The sequence below is a fragment of the Psammomys obesus genome, unplaced genomic scaffold (assembly GCF_907164565.1).
Source record: "Psammomys obesus unplaced genomic scaffold, mPsaObe1.curated_primary_1811, whole genome shotgun sequence".
NCBI lineage: Eukaryota > Metazoa > Chordata > Mammalia > Rodentia > Muridae > Psammomys > Psammomys obesus.
Window position 1 is genome coordinate 7,571,838 of NW_026596256.1, and position 19,138 is coordinate 7,590,975.

General features: G+C 39.2%; 1 protein-coding gene across 3 annotated transcripts in view; it reads left to right on the forward strand.

Annotated features, from left to right (window-relative positions):
• Positions 1–332: 332 nt before the first annotated feature.
• Positions 333–19,138, forward strand: part of Rnf13 (ring finger protein 13) — an 81,638-nt gene continuing 62,832 nt past the window's right edge. Inside the window, exons 1-2 of one of the 3 annotated variants that reach the window (XM_055596860.1) lie at positions 333–467; positions 11,223–11,396. The gene's annotated coding sequence lies outside the window, so the exon portion shown is untranslated. The remainder of the gene's footprint in view (positions 468–11,222; positions 11,397–19,138) is intronic. The other 2 variants (XM_055596859.1, XM_055596861.1) reach the window with 2 other exon arrangements.

Here is a 19,138-nt window from a genome sequence, read left to right on the forward strand (position 1 = left end):
CGAAGAGGCGCGGGCCACTCAGACACACAACCTTCGCTGGGGCCTCGCGCCCCGCGAGCCAATCCTCCGCCCACCAGCCCGGGGCAGTGCAGGGTGGCTTCTCCACCGCACCCAGGGCTTCCAAAAGTCGCTCCTCCCTCCTCATCAATTCCCTAGTAGGGATGATGGATCACGAGGCTCAGAATGACACTCAACTACTGGGCACTTTTCCCAGCCTAGCCGAAGCAGGCGGTGCAACTCTGCGAGAGGGGCGGGACCTTGACGGGCAACGTTACGGACCAATAGTGTCTCTCTACCTCCAAGCGTAGACTAATGAGGAGCGGGAGGCGGGACTTCCGCCCGCCCGCTGTTGCCGTCTCTTCTCCGACTTGCTTGGGCAGCGGCTCAGTGCGGATACTCAGTCATGAAGTCCGGGTAGCGACTTCTCCTGGGTGGCCGCGAGCCTGGGGTCCCGGGCCGGACTTCAGGTAAGAACCGGAGTGGCTCCGCAGCGGTAGGCGGGGGTTGTCGGGCCTGGCCGGGAGAACACACCCCCTCCGGCCTGGGTGCGGCGGCCCCTCGGCTCGGTGCAGTGACAGCCTAGGCCCGTACTGGAGACTGGTCCTTAGCACCCCATCCTGTGGGCTTGTAGGTCTGAAGTTGTCGGGTTATGGATTTTGCTTCCCAAGTTCCATTTCAGAGGTGCCTGTGGCCTGGAGGGGTACTTAGAAGACTTCTCTTAGTCTAACACTTCTCTAAGTCCTCGGCGAAAATTCGGTTGTGGCTGTTTTGTCTTTGAAAAAAAAAAAAGAAAAAATGCTATCGCTCGCTACCTTCCTTTCTCACCCACTCCCCTTTCCTTTCCTAAAAGCTCAGCTTGCAGGCTTGGATGTGACCTTGCTAGGGCTGCACACCGCCTTTTTATTGGTTTTGTTTTGCATTTTGTTTGTTTTAACCGATGTTGAAAGTCCGAACTTCTGTGAGTTCGCTTGTTGAATTGACCTGTACTTAAGAGGGAAACAACTTTGGTAGCTTCTGCTGCATGTTCTCTGCTTGCTTATGGTAAATTGCCCTGTTTTTGTTCTAATCTGGCAGTAGTTAATTTCCATAATTCCCATTTTATCCTCAGTTTCAGCACCGTGGGCAGCTGCTAGGGGCTGATGTCTGCCCCAAACCTGCCTGGGTGTTACTGTTTGCTGCTGCCAGTGATGCAGCAGTTACGGTGGAAACTGCATTCCTTCTAGCAGTGACGGGAAGACAGCTGCACTTTCTGATACAATACAGTAAAGTGGCCGTGCCTCCAAAGAGCCGGTAGAAACAGGTCATTTAAAGGTTTAGGGAAGAGCTTTTTCGAGTTAATAGTTCAGAAGGTCATTATTTATATATTTGAGACAGGGTCCCTCTGTGTAGCCCCGACTGACCTCAAACTTGCCATTCTTCTGCCTCAGCCTACCCAGTACTGGAATTGCAGGGCCGTCAAGCCTTGTTTAAAGATAGTTTTTAATGGCTCAAAAAACTAACTCCATTTTAGAGGAATACAGCTGGACTGTGGTAGTTAAACAGGAGTTGAATATACGGGACTACAAGGATTCATTAATTGGTTTCAGTTACTTTTTTTTTTTTTTAATGTGGGTCAAGAGGAAGGTGTAAAATGTGTCATTGCAGATTCAGGAAAAACAAATGTTTCAAAAGACTGGAGTTTCAAATTTGGTAGTCAGACTAGACTTAACTCTTTAGTGTTATGTATGAAATACGGAAAGGGCTGGTGAGATGGTTCAGTGAGCAATAGAACTTGCTGTGCACCCATAATGGCCTGGATTAGATTTCCAGTATCCATGTAGATGTGCAAGTGGAGAACTCACTCCACGTGAACCTTGTGGTATGTGCCTTACCTACCAAGCCATACACACACAATAAGTAAAAAAGTTAAAAAATGGAAAAAAGAAACCTGAAGGTTAAATGAAATAAAGCCTGTCTGTTACATAGTTAAGCTTTACTGAGTTGTTTGTGTAGAACCACAGTTGTCTCTGTATAAGGAATGGCAGTTCTCTTAGTGGACTGTTTATATTTTCCTCTCTGCCTTACTTGATGTAAGGCAGTGTGATGTTTTGATGTGAAGTGTAAGTAATGTGTGAAAACCATGGTTAGGGAAGTTAAATATGGAAGGCTTTGGGGGCTAACTTCTCATGTATCCTCGTTTCTTTAAGGATTTCAGAGGAGCCTAGCTTGTTGCTAGCACGCAGCTTATTTCCTTTGATGTTTCTACATCTAAGATTAATAGATTTTTATATCAGCTTTCAGGCCCCAATTTCAGCAAAATGAGGGCAGAGTAGGGGTTTGACTCTAGGGGTTGGCTTATAGGGTTGAGCAAGACGCTTTATGTTTTGTAGTTTTTATTACGAATAGGTATTAACTGGCTTGATAAAATATACTTATGTTAGCCTTAACTAAAAAGTTGGCTTTTAAAATAAAAATTATGACTTTGGACATTTTAAAATTGGAAATTAATAGTGTATAGCCGAAAGCAAAAGGAGTAAATCAAAATAGTGATTTACGCTGTTTTACTTGTTACTATATGATGCCACATATGGTGGTTTCCTGTGATATAAAAAGGGGAAGGAAGTTCGTAAGCGCTGTTTCTCAGAGGAAGAAACAGAATTAGTAGACATGGTTTTAAATTCTTGTATTCTGTTGATAATTATTGAACACATATAAAACATAGAATTAAACTTTTATGAAGATTTTGTACTGCATAAAGATTGATTTGAGAAGAATGGAGGAGCTGAAGTTCTAGACAATTGGAAGCTCCCGTTTGGTTGCTGGAAATTGAATCAAGGTCCTCTGGAAGAGCAGACCATGCTCATGACTGCTGAGCCTGCTCTGCAGCCCCCAATTATACCTTTCTTACAGATGAGAAGCTAAGGCTTCACACATGAGTTCATGCATGTAGCTTGTGGAGTAGATGGAAATGAATTCTCAATTTGACAGCAACTGACTATATAAAGCCTCTCTGTGTCACTTTCATGAAAACAACAACAAAAGCCAGGGTGAGACTGAGAAGATGGATCAGTGAATAAGGGGATGTTCTGCACAAGCATAAGGACGTCAGCACACATGTGAAAATCTGAGAGTGGTCTACACACCTGTAACCCTAGCCTTAGGAGATGGTCTGAGACAGGAAGATGGCTGGGGCTTGCTGGCCATCAGACTAGCAAAAACCAGAGTACGAGACCTTGTCTCAGGGAAATAAAGTGTAGACTTGTAGACTGATAAAGGACACCCTATGTCCCTCTCTTTTCAAGTATACGCACACGTGTATACATGCATATATTACACACATCATAACTCTACCCCTACTCCCAAATACTATTTTAGTTTCTGGTGACTTTGGGTAGTCTGTTTAACTGTTTCCTTATAATGTGGGCGCTAGGACAATTTATAAAGCACTAGACAGAACGTGTTTATTGATTGATATGCCTCAAACTTGTTCTTACATTGAGGATATGGCTATTTGCATGATTGTTAGTACATAGAGGAGAGTGGGATAGAACAGTCCCAATAAAGACATGGTCAGGGAAAAAGTGTAGAGGAAGGAAGAGTCAACACATTTGCCAGGGCTGTAATATTTAGGGAACAGGCTGATGAAGATCAATGGTACACACTGTAGAGATTCTTAATTCCAGATTAAGAATTTTGTATGTGATTTTTAGTTGAGATTAACCCTCTTTTATGAATATTAACTTGGGAACAGAGGCTGAGTGGAAAAGCAGAAGCCTGCAGGTGGGAGTTCCATAGAGTTAAGACAAAGTGTGAAGATTGTAATGAAGGATGGGTTTGAAATGTTTAAAATAACACTAAGAACTGACATGGCTTTGGGCAAATTTCCTAGTGGGGTATTGAAGTTATTAATGTAAATAAAGGATATTACGGTAAACAAATTTTAGTGTGCTGATATTTAGAAAGAGACTGAATGATGGAGCATTTAGTTTTGGACCTTTAAGATACTCAGCATGTGAAAAGATAAAATGGACGCTGGAATCTCTGTATTCAATGAACAGAGGAGTGATGCTCACAGCATGAGGAAATGGCCCAAACAGCCATCTTATTTGGGTCACTGGCCTGACTCAACTCCTGAAATTCCTCAGGACTGAAAATTCCCCACTTTGTAAGAATGCACTGATTATTTCCCCTGTACTGTGTTTTATTAGTGTTCCAGGGCAACAGGAGGGAAAGTGATGGGAAGGAAAAGTTGTAAACATACAAGGCTCCCATTTCTTAAGAACAATAAATTGGAGACTAGAGATTCTCATACTAAGAATGTTGAAAGATGTTTTGACTTTTGTTTTTTGAAAGGCATTAAACATGTTTTCAACAACATTTCCAGTCGAATTTTATTATCTTTTTGTTAACGTGAATCCTTTTATTCAGAGATGGGGTGAGACTTTAGGTGAGACAACAAAAAGGGTGCACAACTTAAAAGTGTTTACTCTGTTCTATCCGAGAGTGCACAGAAAGAACTTCAAGGGATAGGGAGGCTACATGGGACAGTGGGCAGAATAAAGACCTGTGAAGAGGTCCTGTTCTTTCCAATCTCTGGCTTCAGTTTTACTGTTCTGTGAAATGATAACAGTACTGATTTGGAGTTGTTTTAAAAATTAGTTAATATATGAAAAATGGTAGCTATCATATCTTAGCTAATGGAATGTGTGGTAACAAAGAAGGAACAACATCTGAAAGCCCTCTTTAACATCAAAAGAACTCAGAACTAGGTAATAGAAGGGCCCGTAAGTTTCTTTTCTTAGCGTATTTTCTAGGGCTTACATGCAATTGCTTGATTTTAAATTATGCAGTGAACTTTGTCACTGAATCATATTTAGTTCTCTGCTGTCATGTTAGGCCTGAGTAACTGACCAGTCAAACAAAAATGTGTTTGTTAGTGAGCATGAAGAGAGAGCAGAAGGTTTGCATATATGCCATCTCAGTAGAAAACATTACTTGAATTCTGCTGCTTGCATTTCTCTTCTCCTCCTCCTCTTTTTCTCTTTTCTCTCCTCCAGCATTCTTTTCAATGAACAAATATTTATTCAGTACCTTCATTGTCATATAGTGCTCTAGGCACTTAGGGAGCATCCCTTAACTGAAGGGACAGAAACCCTTGTCCGTATGAAGCTTGTCTTTTTGTGAGAGAAATGGGTACCTTGTTAATAATGATAATTAGATTTTTTTTTGTACTGCATGTTCAAGCTATACTATGCAGATAAGAATAATGATACCAGGCCCCAGTTGGTCATGTAGAACACTTTGAAGGAAGGGATCATGTCTTTATGTCTCCTTTCTTTTCTCTTCCCTCCCTGTGCAATGGCTTACCCTTTGAACAGTGCCAAATGTTATACATATGTTGAATGTTAAATGTCTCTCCCAAATTTACTTTCATTGTCTCCTCTAGACAAAACATTTCAATTCAGAAAGCTTTTAATGTACAGCAAATGTAGGTGTACATCAGATGCTTACAATAAATAAGCAGAAGCCGTGCCAAGGCAGGGACCAGGTTTTGAAGGAAGTTTGTACGCAGTTAAGTATTAAAGGCCATGCATTCTCTAGATGAACAAAGAGAAGAGTGCTGTGAATTGTATTTTTGGCTGATCTAGGAGACCAATGAAAATAAGGTTATTGGAGACAAAAGTATCACCATTAAGGGAATTTGGGGATATTCTTCACTAGAAATAACATTTTTTAAACCTTTCAGTTAATTTTCTCATTGGTAAGACAATTGGAATTTTTCAGCTTAAAAGACCAGCTTTTTAGGTGCCTTACAAAAATGTTGCACTAATATTTTGCTTTACTAGCATAGATAAAATAGAGCTGATTATAAAGTTTCATTGAATACAAATCAAGCTAAATAATGCTTTTGGTTAACAAAATAGGTTTTAAGACTAGGTTTCTAGAAAATCATTATTATGGTTTGATGCTCTTTACTAATGACTGCTGTGTACCTTTTAAAAACATGGTAAAATGTAGTTGCTATGCAATTGCCAGCTGTCTTATAGGGAGGAAAATGAGCCGTAGTACTTTATTTAGCTTTAGTACTAGATCATGGTAGTTTTTCACCCTTTCATGTTTTAAGTTTATGCAGTGTCCACCTGTGTCATTTCCTGGCGTATAGAATCAGAAAATGTCAGTCCCTATTTTGAAGACGCTTAAAGAAAAAGGATCCCTAGCATGAGGGGCTAACAGAACAAGAGGATGAACAGTTCGTACCATCTTGTGGTTGGTACAGACAAAGAACAGAATGGGAGGCTAGGAGCAGACAGAGTTTATTGAGGTACAAGAGAAGAGAGAGCATGGAGGATGGCAGGGACTGAGTTAAGAGAGAACAAGTGTGTATGTAGAGCTCCTGGGCTGAATCACAAGCTGGATACAAACTGTATTTTGACATCCATGTGAATCTGTTAGAGAATTTTACACAGAAAATGATACGATCAGACATTTTTCCTTTTTTTCCCCAATCTCTATTAATTATACATAATGGTAGGTTTCATTATGATATTTTTATTTATGTTTATTAATGATCAGGTTCATTTACTATTATTCTCTCTTATACCCCTTTTACTCTTGTTGAGACATTTTTATGTGTAATTTTCCCTTTCTCTTACAAGAAGCTGAGACTAGAAGACATTTATACTATTTCAGTAATGATCATAGACCTTCTTGGGGAAATCAGTCTTTTAACTGCAAAATCTTGTTTTTATTTTTAGAGTGCTGATAATTATGAAACATCCACACATTTAAACATGTAAATATATATAGCCACATTTACATAATTAAAATAGCAACAAATTTGGGGATAATTTTGTTTACTAATATATAAGGACTTCTGGCTGGGTAAAGAATTTGATTTAAAATAACTTCTAAGGAAATTAGAAATGTGTTAATGTTTCATTATGTAAGTGATGTCTAGTTTAAGTTCAGCTTCTAATGATTGAAATAGCCACTTAAACTTTGCAGAGGGAGTGAATTTCTCTGGGGAAAAATTCTGTTGCGCTGATGAGAGATGAATATTTCTGAGTGAAGCTCTGAGAGAGAAAGCAGACACTGAACTTCAGCTTTTCTTTTTTTTTTTTTCAGCTTTTCTTATATAAAACATCTCATTAATGTTCAAGATTATCTGGCCACTGTTCTTGTAATTTTCATGTTTGACTTTTACAAAGAAAGCATTATATACTTATAAATTATAAATGCTAATTGATTTTTTTAAAAAATTATATTCACTTAACAAAATTAAGCTCTTAGGAACTGGGAAGGTGGCATAGTGGGTAAGAGCACTTGCCCTGCAACATGAGGACCTGAGTTCTAATGTGTAGTAGCATCCATGTAAAAAGCTGAGCAAGGCTGTGAATAGCAAGCGGATACTGAGAGCTCGCTGGCTGGCCACTCTAGCTGAAAGGGTAAACTTCTGCTTCAGTGAGACACCCTGTGTTAAGGCAGTAAGTCATAGAGGGATGGAGGAACACATTCCTTTTCCTGTGCCGCCTCCACATATGTGTGCATATGTTGCATATCAGCACACTCACATGCGCACACCACACACCCGCAATGTCCCCACACTCCAAAAATTGCCACTTTAAGATTTAACAATTCAGTGGCATTTTGCATATTTTCAGTTTTGCCTGCCACCATTTTTGTTTAGTTTTAAGACGTTTTCCTCATGCAAAATAAAAATCCTATACTGTTAGCAGTTACTTATCTTTATTTCCTAATGCCCTTAGCCATATCAACTACTAATTATTTTCTCTTTCTATGTATTTACTCACTCTGGGTATTTTATATGGAATCAAATGTTATATGATTGTTTATGCCTGGCTTCCTTCACTTAGTGACATATAGTAACATGTACCAGCACTTTTTACTGCTGTATAATATTCCTTTACAAACACAAACAATTCAGTCATTGATGGATATTTGGATTGTTTCAACTCTACCTGTTGTGTGTAGTATTTCTGTTAAATAAGGATTTGCATTGGCAATGTGTGAGGTTGCTAATTTCTTTACATCTTTGTAACCCTTCCTCCCTCCCTTCCTCCCTCCCTCCGTCTCTCCCTCCCTCGCTCTCTCCCTCTCTTTTTCCCTCCCTCCCTCCATTTTGGTGTGTGTATGTCTGTGGTTTCTACCTGTGCATGTATGTGTGGGGGTGAGTGCCTTCCTTAGTCTCTTTCTACATTAATATTGAGGCAGCCTCTTACTAACATGTGGCTTGCTGGTTAAGGAAGCCACCTGGACAGTAAGCTCCAGGGTCCTCCTCTTCCTGTCTCCTCAGCACTGGGGAGATAGTTGTGCACCACCATGGCTAACTTTCTGAGTGCTGTGTATCTGAACTTAGTTCCTCATATTTGTGTGACAGGCACTTTATCTCCTGATCCTTCTCTAGCTTCCTATTTTTCTGTCTCAAAAAAATATATTATTGTAACCCTTGTGAGTGTAAAGTGGTACCTATTTTTTTTTGTTTGTTTGTTTGTTTGTTTGTTTGGGTCAAGGTCTTACTATGCCTGGAACTTGCATAGTTGACCAGGTTGGCCTTGAAATTGTAGAGTTCTGTCAGCTTCCCAAGTGCTGGAATTAAAGCTATGCACCACTATGCCCAGTCCTACTCATGTTTTTGATTTGTGTTTTCCTGATATGAATGACTTTGAATATTTTTCATACATTTGTTTCCATTTACATATTTTTTGAAGACTTGTTTATTATGTTCTTTGCCTCTTTAAAAAAAATGTCTTTCTGATAATTGATTTTTTTCCCTTTTTTATTTTAATTTTTATTAATTACACTTTATTCACTTTGTATCCTCCTGTAAACCTCCCCTTCCTCCCCTTCCCGTCCCACCCTTCCTCTTTTAAAAAGTAGTTTATTTGGCTGGGCAGTAGTGCCATACATCTTTCATGCCAGTACTCTGGAGGCAAAGGCAGGTGGATCTCTGAGTTCCAGGCCAGCTTGATCTATAAAGTGAGTTCCAGGACAGCCACGGCTACACAGAGAAATCCTGTCTCAAAAACCAACCCTACACACACACACACACAAAAACCCAACCAAAAACCAAAAAACCAAAAAACCCAAACCAAAATACAGTTTAACCAATCAACCAACCAACCAACTAAAAAAGATTTATTTTGTTTTTTATTTTTGTGTGTCTTGTGTGTGTGTGTTGCTGCTCTTGGAGGCTGGAAGTGGTTGTTGGATCCTCGAGCTGCAGTTACAGGTTGTGGTGAGTGGTCTGAGGTAGATGCTGGGAACCTGAAAATGAACTTTGGTTCTTTGAAAGAGCAATAAGTAGTTTTAATGATTGGGCTATCTCTCCAGCTTCTTTCTGTACTTTGGATATGAGATCCTTATCAGATAAATGATAATACAGATTTTTTTTTCTTTTGTGTGTGGTCTCTTTATCTTAATAATGTTCTTTGATACATAGGTGTTTTCAATTTTGAGGAAGCTGAATTTATGTTTATTCATGTTCTTTTATTCATCATTTCTAAGAATTCATTGCTAACATGGAATCTTAACTCAGCTATCTGTCTATATTGCTTTCTTCTTTTCCTTTTGTTTTTTGAGACAGGGTCTTAGTATGTAGTCTTAGCTAGCCTGGAGCTTGCTGTGTAGACCAGGCTGGCTAGAACTCACAGACCTCACCCGCCTCTGTCTACCAACTTCTGAGACTATAGGTATCCCACAGTACCTGTTAGAACTACTGTCTATGATAGACTATTTAGGGAGTAGAGCTGGGGAAGTGGCTCAGCAGGTGTGCACTTACAGAGGACCAAGATTTAGTTCCTTGTACCCATCTGTATAATACTCATCTGTATAATAGCTTACACCTGCTAGTGTATTAGTTCCTTTTCTATTGCTGTGATAAAACATCTTGATCAGAAGCAACCTGTAGAAGGAAGGGTTTATTTGACTTAGGATTCCAGAGGGATGAGAATCTACTCTGGAGGAAAGCATAGCTGCAGTGGCAGGCCCCAAGAGCAGGAAGCTGAGACCTCCTATCTTCCACTGCAGCCCGAAAGCAGAGGATAGACTGGGAGTGGCACAAGGCTTTCAAAGCCTGCATCCAGTGACGAGCAAGGCTGCCCTGCCTAAACCTCCCCAAACAGTGGGGTTAAAATGCCCAGGACTGTGAGGAGCATCTCATTCAACCCTGTCATAGCCTGTAACTCCAGTTCCAGGACTTCTGGCCTTGGTGGGCGACAGCAGCATGTATATGGTTCACATACATATAGGCAAGGACTCACACAGACACATAAAAATACGTAATTGTTAAAAAGGAATATTTTGTGTGTATGTTTTTATTGAAAAAAAAAATCTATTTTCCAAAGACCTGCCCTTTTTTGTTTTTAAAAATAGTAAAATATTTTTGTTTATTGACAGTTTCATACATGTGTACAATCTTGATTATATTCACACAAAGCCTCCTTTATATTCTCCTTAGAACTCCCCCTACAGGTCCTTTTCCCAACTTCATGTCCTTTTCTTTTTGCAAACTCCAACTAATGGAATTATGTGTAAATTCCAATAAATGCCTGCATGTGCTTGGGTGCAGGGCCTCCATGGAGAATAGCCAACCTACCAGCAGCTACATGTCTGAATCATCATCATCATCATCATCATCATCATCATCATCACCACCACCACCCTCCTCACCACTACCACCATCAATATTATTTTGATTTTTTTTTTTGAGACAAAGTCTATTATGTAGCCTTGGATGTCCTAGAACTCTCTATGTAGACCAAGAAGGTCTCAGACTCACAGAGATCGACCTGTTCTGTCTCCTGAGTGCTGGAATTAAAGGGGGCACTGTCATGCTGGGCCATAAATCATTATTTATTAATTGTACATTTTACTTAACAAGAACTAACTTTATCTCCTCTAAATATTGAGTAGACTTGTGAACTACAAGCTTTGTTGCTTGCTTATTTAAATTGTTTTCTATATTGTACAACAACAGTATACAGATAAAACTCTTGAATAGGTGGGACAGGTTTATTAAGGTTTATGTGTAGTTTAGTCTTTAGAATATGCCATATAAATTGATACACTTTAGAATTTTTTTTACTCTAAAACAAGTAGCTAGGTATGAAGAACAAACCAAAGGTGATGTGAAGACCCACCACCCAGAATTAACATGTATTTTCAGATTATTTTATCGCTATGTTTGAAGAATTATTTATTTTATATGTCTGTGTGTGTGACAGAGTGTACATATGTGTACCACATGTGTGCAGGTACCTTCAAAGACCAGAAGAGGGAAGCCGGAAGACGGTTGTGAGCCACCTGACATGGATGCTGGGGTCCAAACCTGGGTCCTCTGCAAGATCAACAGCTGCTTTTAACTGCTGAGCCATCTCTCCAGCCCCATAGTATTCAATGTATGTATATTTATGTATATTTTTAATATATGCATAAGACATTTTTCATTTAAAAATCTTTTTGAGACAGTGTCTCACTGTGTTGCCTAGGCTGGTCTTGAATTCCATTGAGTGGCCGGGACTACTGTTCAAAACACCACACCTGCCTTTAGTGGAAACAGGGTTTTTGTTTTTGGTGGTGCTGGGGATTCAGTGCCTCTTTGAGGCTCGTGGTAGGTAGGCAGATGTTTTCCTACTGAGCCTTGAATAAGACAGTTTTAATGTAAAAGTGTTAAGACATTTTAAAGAGCAGTTAACAGTTACATTTAGAAGTTTCATTAAAGTCAGTGTAAAGAGAAGTGGTATGTGCATTCGTTTTTACAGAAGTTAAGCATTTAATTTTTGTCAGGCACTGTTTACATATCTGTAAAATAAACATTGATGTCTTTGAGAAATACATATTTTTTCAGCAAGTAAGAACACGACACAAAAATAAGAATCAAAAATTATGATGGACGCAATGATCATTTCAAAAGCAGGAGATTAAAGGAATGAGTCATGGTAGATGTGTAAACTGACTGTAAACACTTGCCAGAGGTGAGTCTGGCATCTAGAAAAGAAGGTTAAGAATGTAGCTGTGGGGACATTGTGGAACAGCAGATTACAGGGAGGGTCTTGGTGGGGACTAGCTGTTCAGTGCATTCTCATCCTGTGGCTGGTAATTTCCCCGTAACTCTAGCTCCATGAGGATCTCATGCCTTTGGCCTCTGCCTCTACCTATTCTCATGTGCACCTTTCCCACATACATGTAATTAAAAAATAAAGAAACAGGTTGTAACAATGGCAATGATGTAACTTGATGTGGGGTGTGACCGCCCCAGCTAACAGTATAAAAGATTTCATGTTTGTGTACTCAGACTCTCTGTAGATGACTGACCATATTATTGTTTTCCTTCTAAGAACTGCACAAAAGTTTAAAAATGAGTGATGGACGTAGGCATGATAAGTAAGCAAATTTGTTCATTTTTCAGTCAGTTGATCTCAGTAGATGTTCATGTAGTAGAACGGTACATGTAGTAGACGTTCAGTCCCCTAACATAGGGGAGCTGGAGTGACAGTAGGAATCACTTTCTCTATTTTAAAGGTTGCATACAGGATTAGAAGGAAAAACATTCATATCAGATTCTTAACACAAAATTTAGCATAAAGTCAAGCTTTCTTTCAATGTCATAGTGATAGGATTGACATTTGTGTGAACAATCGTGAAAATTAAACATGCTGCTTTAGGAGACTGACACTTTGAAGTACGCGGCTTATTTTGATAACCAAGAAAACCAGAATTTTCTACTGTTTCCCTAGTGCTCAAGATTTCAATATCCATGGAAAAGTTTCATTGTCAATTGTTCATTTCTTGTTTTCTGTGTGGGTCATTGCTGGGTTGACAGCCTGTGACACAGTTGACAATAGCAGCATTGAGAGAACTATGAAGTATGTTTTTTGTTAGCATTTCTACTCCTGCATTTTCTTCTTGTCTAGTTTGACCTATACATTGTCCTTTGACTTGTAAGATGTTTAGGAATAACCACATGCAATATCACTTGTCAATCTTGATCAAGAAGGTGTTTTCCAAATATGTGTTGGGCTCATAACTTATATTATTATTTAATGTAAAAACTAACTAAAAAATGTGTTCAAGACCGGAACATAGAAGTATTATATAAAGAAATCAGGGAAAACTGGGTTTCTTACATAAGGACACTAAAAGCACAGATAACAAAATAAAAAATAGATGAGTTGGGTTCCATGAAAATTGAGTGTTTGGGCATTGAGGACTTTTCTACTTTTTACATTAGTAAAAAGGTAATACACCAGATGGGAGAAAAAAAAATATTTTCCAGTCATATGTTAGATAAAGTTTATTCAAAGAGCGTCAACACCCCTGTAGTTCAACAACAACAAAACAGTTTGGTTAAAAATGAGATGAGTCGATATTTCTCCAGAGAAGATGTGCACATAGAAAGTACAGGAAGAGCTGCCCAACATTGGTAGTTAGTAGAGGATGCAAATCAGAACCTGAGCTTTGTGCCCCTTAGGGTGACTGTGTCAAAAGTAGCAAATAACAGATGTTGATAACAATGGAAGACACAGAAACTCCTTTGCATTGCTGTTGGTATTCACATGTTTCAGTGTCTGTGGAAAATAGTTTAGTGGTTAAAAAAAAAAATCAGAGTTAACTTGTGACCTGCAGTTCTACTTCTGCCATGAGCCCTTTGATTTTGGAGCACACAGTAAAGAGACTGAAAGCAGAAAGAGAAGAGAACAGAGTCTGGTCTCAATACATGATTGCATTTATTAGGATACACAGCAAAGGATAACCTCTTCCCATGGGAATGGAGGGTCCTCAAAGGGAAAAATCTGGCTGGAACCTCTATAGGGGCAGGTGAGGGGTTTGTTGCAGCTGTGGGAGCTACATGTGGTTCTGTGGTCTGTCCTTTCTGAAATTGTTTGTGTCAGGAAGGACAGACTATCATGGGAGACATGCAGTCTCAGCAAACATTCTGTTGAACAAAGCCAGCTGTAATCTCATAGGAATTCAGGTTTTACAACTGAGGCAATCTATCCTACCACAGGGGGGAAAAAACTGAAAGAAGGAACACAAGTAAAGGTTTCTTAACAAGTCAAGAAGTGGACTTGTTAAGCAATTTGAAGTTTATTGATGGGTGAGTAGGTAAACAAGATGTAATGTGTATAAGCCTCTGGGCACAATTCAGTCTGCAAAGGAAGCAGATTTGATACTTTTACAGCACAGGTCAGTCTTTAAGATATGTTAGTCAATGGAGCTACTCACAAAAGACATGCTGAATGATTCCACTTACGTTACCCTGAGTTGTCAAATTCTCAGACAAAAAGTAGGATAAGTTGCTAAGGGCTACAGGTTTCATTTTATTAGGATAAGAAGTTCTAGGAATACGTGGTGGTGATTAAGTGCATGAGAGTAAAAACAGCCACTAAACTGTTTAAAATGGTATGTTTTACATATATCATATCACATAAAAAATGAGACTGATGAACTTGTGGGAGACCTCTGTCACCCACACGCCAGTCCACTATGAACATTCTCTCGCTGAGACTCTTCTCAGGTGATTTTTGGTTTTGTCAAGTAGACAGTTAATGTTAACCATCAAAGCTATACTGCCCTTGTTACCTCCTTGTCCTTTTATTATTGACTTGATGAAACTGTGTCGTTCTTAGAGTTTCTCATTATTTTTAAATATTTTATTCTCTTTATTTCAAATAAAAAAGAGTTGTTTTGTAGCTGAGCATTGTGGCACATGCCTTTAATCCCAGAACTGAAGAGGCAGAGGCAGGCGGAACTCTGAGTTTCAGGCTAGCTTGGTTTATAGAATGAGTCCAGGACAGCTAGGGCTTTGTGGAGAAACCATGTCTCAAAAAACCCCACAAAGTAATAATAATAATAATAATAATAATAATAATAATAATAATAATAATAAATAATTTTTTGAGACAAGGTCTTGATATATATAGCCCTGGCTGGTCTTGAACTTGTAACATTCCTCCTGCTTCTGCCTCCCCAGGACAGGGATTGCAGCCATGAGCCATTATGCCTGGGTGAAATCTTTATTTTAAACAACTTTGTGCTGTTTCTTCATTCTGTATCACCTTATATTGCATTTGTTTTGTTTTCTATTAACTTTTAAAGAAATTATGGCTTTTAAGACACTCACCTTGTCATGTTTTGTAACATTTTTGGTTTATTTGTTTGTTTTACATTTCATCTAATTCCCATAAACTTGAAGTTAGGGAAAAGAAAACCATTACAGGTTAGAATCAAGTTAAGACATTTTTGCAAGGATATTTCTTAGGGAAGATATAGTATAATCTGGACAGAAAATAAAATGAGAATTGGAAAACTCTTTATATTGTACCAGGAAGCTGATTGCAGATAAAATGTCTATAAATATTTGTTGGAATTCTTTCAAAGAAAGGTGAAGATTATATTGTCATTACAAATGGTACTGCGGGCGTCAGAAATGGCTCAGTGGTTAAGAGTACTACATGCCCTTCCAAAGGGATCAATTCCTAGCACCTACACGGTGACACACAGGTATCTGTAACTCCCATTTTAGGGGTTCCAATGCCCTCTACTGGCCTCCACAGGCACACATGTGGGGCTCGGACATATCTGCAGGCAAAACTCCCATGTACATAAAATAAAGCTACATGTTAGAAAAGAATGTGGTGAAAGCTGCTAGGTTTTCTTGCATGCTCTATCTTTTGAACTTCTTCCATTGAATAAGTGTAACTTCTGATTGTAGCCATACTCAGAGTGAATGTGGAACTGCTTAGGAACACTTTCAGGAAGAAGGAAAAAGGTGGGGGAGGGAAGAAGAAAAACATTTTAAAAAATCAATTATTACATTTAATTTTTTTTTTGTGTGCATTGTATGTAGGTCAGAAGCCAGCTTACAAGAGTTAGTTCTGTCCTTCCATCATTGTGGGTCCTGTGAATAGAACTGAGATTACCAGGCTGGGGAGCAAGTGCTTCATCTGCTGAGCCATCTCTTGTGTCCTAGAAAAGTATTCTTGGAAAATAATGATAATTAAAAAAATTAATATATTTTGTTATGGTATCGTCATGCATTTGTGTTACTGTACATTGTTGCCATGTATTTGTCTCCTTAACTGTCTTCCTCTGCCGATTCAACTGATTCTCTTTTCCTGTTAGTTCCCCCTTCTGCTTTCCAGTACATGTATTTCATTACCCTCTCTGTGATTTACATGTGTGCACACATACAATTGTGGGCACAGGCACATGTGAGAGCACACACACTTTTTTTTTTTTATGGGGTCTCTCTGTGTAGCCTTGGCTGTCCTGGAACTCACTCTTTTTTTTTTTTTCTATTTTTTAATTTTTATTAATTACAGTTTATTCACTTTGTATCTCACCTGTAGCTCCCTTCCTCCATCCTTCCCAATCCCATCATTCCTCCTTCTTCTCTACCCATGCCCCTCCCCCAGTCCACTGATAGCGGAGGTCTTCCTCCCCTTCTTTCTGATCCTTAATCTATCAGGTCTCATCAGGACTGGCTGCATTGTCTTCCTCTGTGACTTGGTAAGGCTACTCCCCCCTCAGGGGGAGGTGATCAAAGAGCAGGCCAATCAGTTCATGTCAGAGACATGATCCCATTACTATGGAACCCACTTGGACACTGAACTGCCATGGGCTACATCTGTGCAGGGGTTCTAGGTTATCTCCATGAATGGTCCTTGGTTGGAGTATCAGTCTCAGACAAGACTCCTGTGTTTTTGGTTCTGTTGCTCTCCTTGTGGGGCTCCTGTCCTCTCCAGGTCTTACTATTTCCCATTTGTTTCATAAGATTCCCTGCACTCTGCCCAAAGTTTGGCTCTAAGTCAGCATCTGCTTTAATACCCTGCAGGGTAGAGGTTTTCAGAGTCCCTCTGTGGTAGGCTCCTGTCCTGTTCCCTGTTTTCTCCCTCTTCTGATATCCACCCTCTTTTACTTTCTGAATGTGGATTGAGCATCTTAGCCATAGTCCTCCTTTTTGATTAGTTTCTTCAGGTGTACAGATTTTAGTATGTTTATCCTGTATTATATGTCTAATATCCACTTATGAGTGCGTATATACCCTGTGTGTCTTTCTGCTTCTGTGATACCTCACTCAGGATGATCTTTTCCAGTTCCTACCATTGGTTTGCAAATTTCATGATTTCCTTGTTTTTAATTGCTGAGTAATATTCCATTGTGTAAATATAACACAATTTCTGCATCCATTTTTCAACTGAGGGACATCTGGGTTGTTTCCAGCTTCTGGCTATTACAAATAAAGTTTCTACAAACATTTGTTGAGCAAATGTCCTTGTTGTGTACTTCAGCATGTTTTGGATATATGCCTAGGAGTGGTATAACTGGATCTTGAGGTAGCACTATTCCTAATTATCTGAGAAAGCTCCAGATTGATTTCCAAAGTGGTTGTACAAGTTTACATTCCCACCAGCAGTGGAGGAGGGTTCCCCTTTCTCCACCTTCTCTCCAATGTATGTTGTCACTTGAGTTTTTGATCTTAGGCATTTTGTTGGGTGTAAGGTGAAATCTCAGGGTCGTTTTGGTTTGCATTTCCTTGATGACTAAGGATACTGAGCATTTCTTTAAGTGTTTCTCTGCCATTCAATATTCCTCTATCAAGAATTCTCTAGGTCTGTATCCCATTTTTTAATTGGATTACTTAATTTGTTGTTTTTTAACTTCTTGAGTTCTTTATATATTCTGGATATTAGCCCTCTGTCAGATATAGGGTTGGGGAAGATCCTTTCCGAATCTGTAGGCAATTGTTTTCTTCTGACAACAATGTCCTTTGCTTTACAGAAGCTTTTCAGTTTCATGAGGTCCCATTTATTGATTGTTGATCTTAGAGCCTGTGCTGTTGGTGTTCTGTTCAGGAAGTTGTCTCCTGTGCCAGTGAATTCCAGGCTCTTCCCCACTTTTTCTTCTAACAGGTTTAGTGTGTCTGGTTTTATATTGATCCACTTGAACTTTAGTTTTGTGCAGGGTGATAAATATGGATCTATTTGTATTTTTCTACATGTAGCCATCCAGTTAGACCAGCACCATTTGTTGAAGATGCTGTCTTTTTTCCATTGTATGGTTTTGGCTTCTTTTTCAAAAATCAGGTGTGTGTTCCATAAGTGTGTGGGTTTGTTTCTGGGTCTTTGATTCCATTGATCCACCAGTTGGTTTCTGTGCCAGTACCATGCAGTTTTTTTTACTGTTGCTCAATAGTACAGCTTGAGATCAGGGATGGAGATACCTCCAGAAGATCTTTTATTGTAGAGAATTGTTTAGCAATTCTGGGTTTCTTGTTATTTCATATGAAGTTGGGAAATTTTCTTTCAAAGTCTGTAAAGAATTGTGTTGGTAATTTGATGGGCATTGCATTGAATCTGTAGATTGCTTTTGGTAATTTTTACTATGTTAATCCTGCCAAACCATGAGTATGAAAGATATGTTGATATAATGTTCTTTTAAAATACATATGCCTTACCCTTGTTAATTCAAATGCTGATTTCCCCACCCCCAACTCTCTGGTTTCAATCCTGATATTGCATTGTGATACTCACTATAAGCATCCTATCTAAACTCTTGTGTAAACAGGAACAAAATAAAAGCAACTAGACACAATGTTGAGCAGGGAGGAGCCAGAGGACAGGAAAGAGGGGAGGAGCCAGAAGGCAGGAGATGAGTGAGAGCAAGGAGAAGGGGAGCAGAGCACAAGGTGAGCAGAGCGGGAGGAGAGAGCTTGGAGGACGTGGAACATGAACCAGACCTAAGATTTCACAAAAAGCAAGTAAAATGTAGGAAATCTAAATGTTAGAAAACTGAGGGCATGGAGATTTAAGAGGGAGTAAATATTGCGCAGCATTGTGTTCTAGGTTAACTAAAAACCCAGTCTCTGTGTGGTGATTTGGTTATACGCTGTTTAAGATTAATAGCAAGCTTTACAAGAAGATAAAACAATAGTAAATATTAATAAAATTCCTACAACAAAGATCCTTCCATTTTCTGATATCTCTTCTAATTCTTTCTTCAGAGACTGGAATTGTTTTTTCATACAAGTCTTTGACTTGCTTGGTTAGGGTCGCACCAAGTTACTTTATGTCCTTTATGGTATTGTGAAGGGTGTTGTTTCCCTAATTTCTTTCTCAGTCCTTTTGTCTTTTGTATC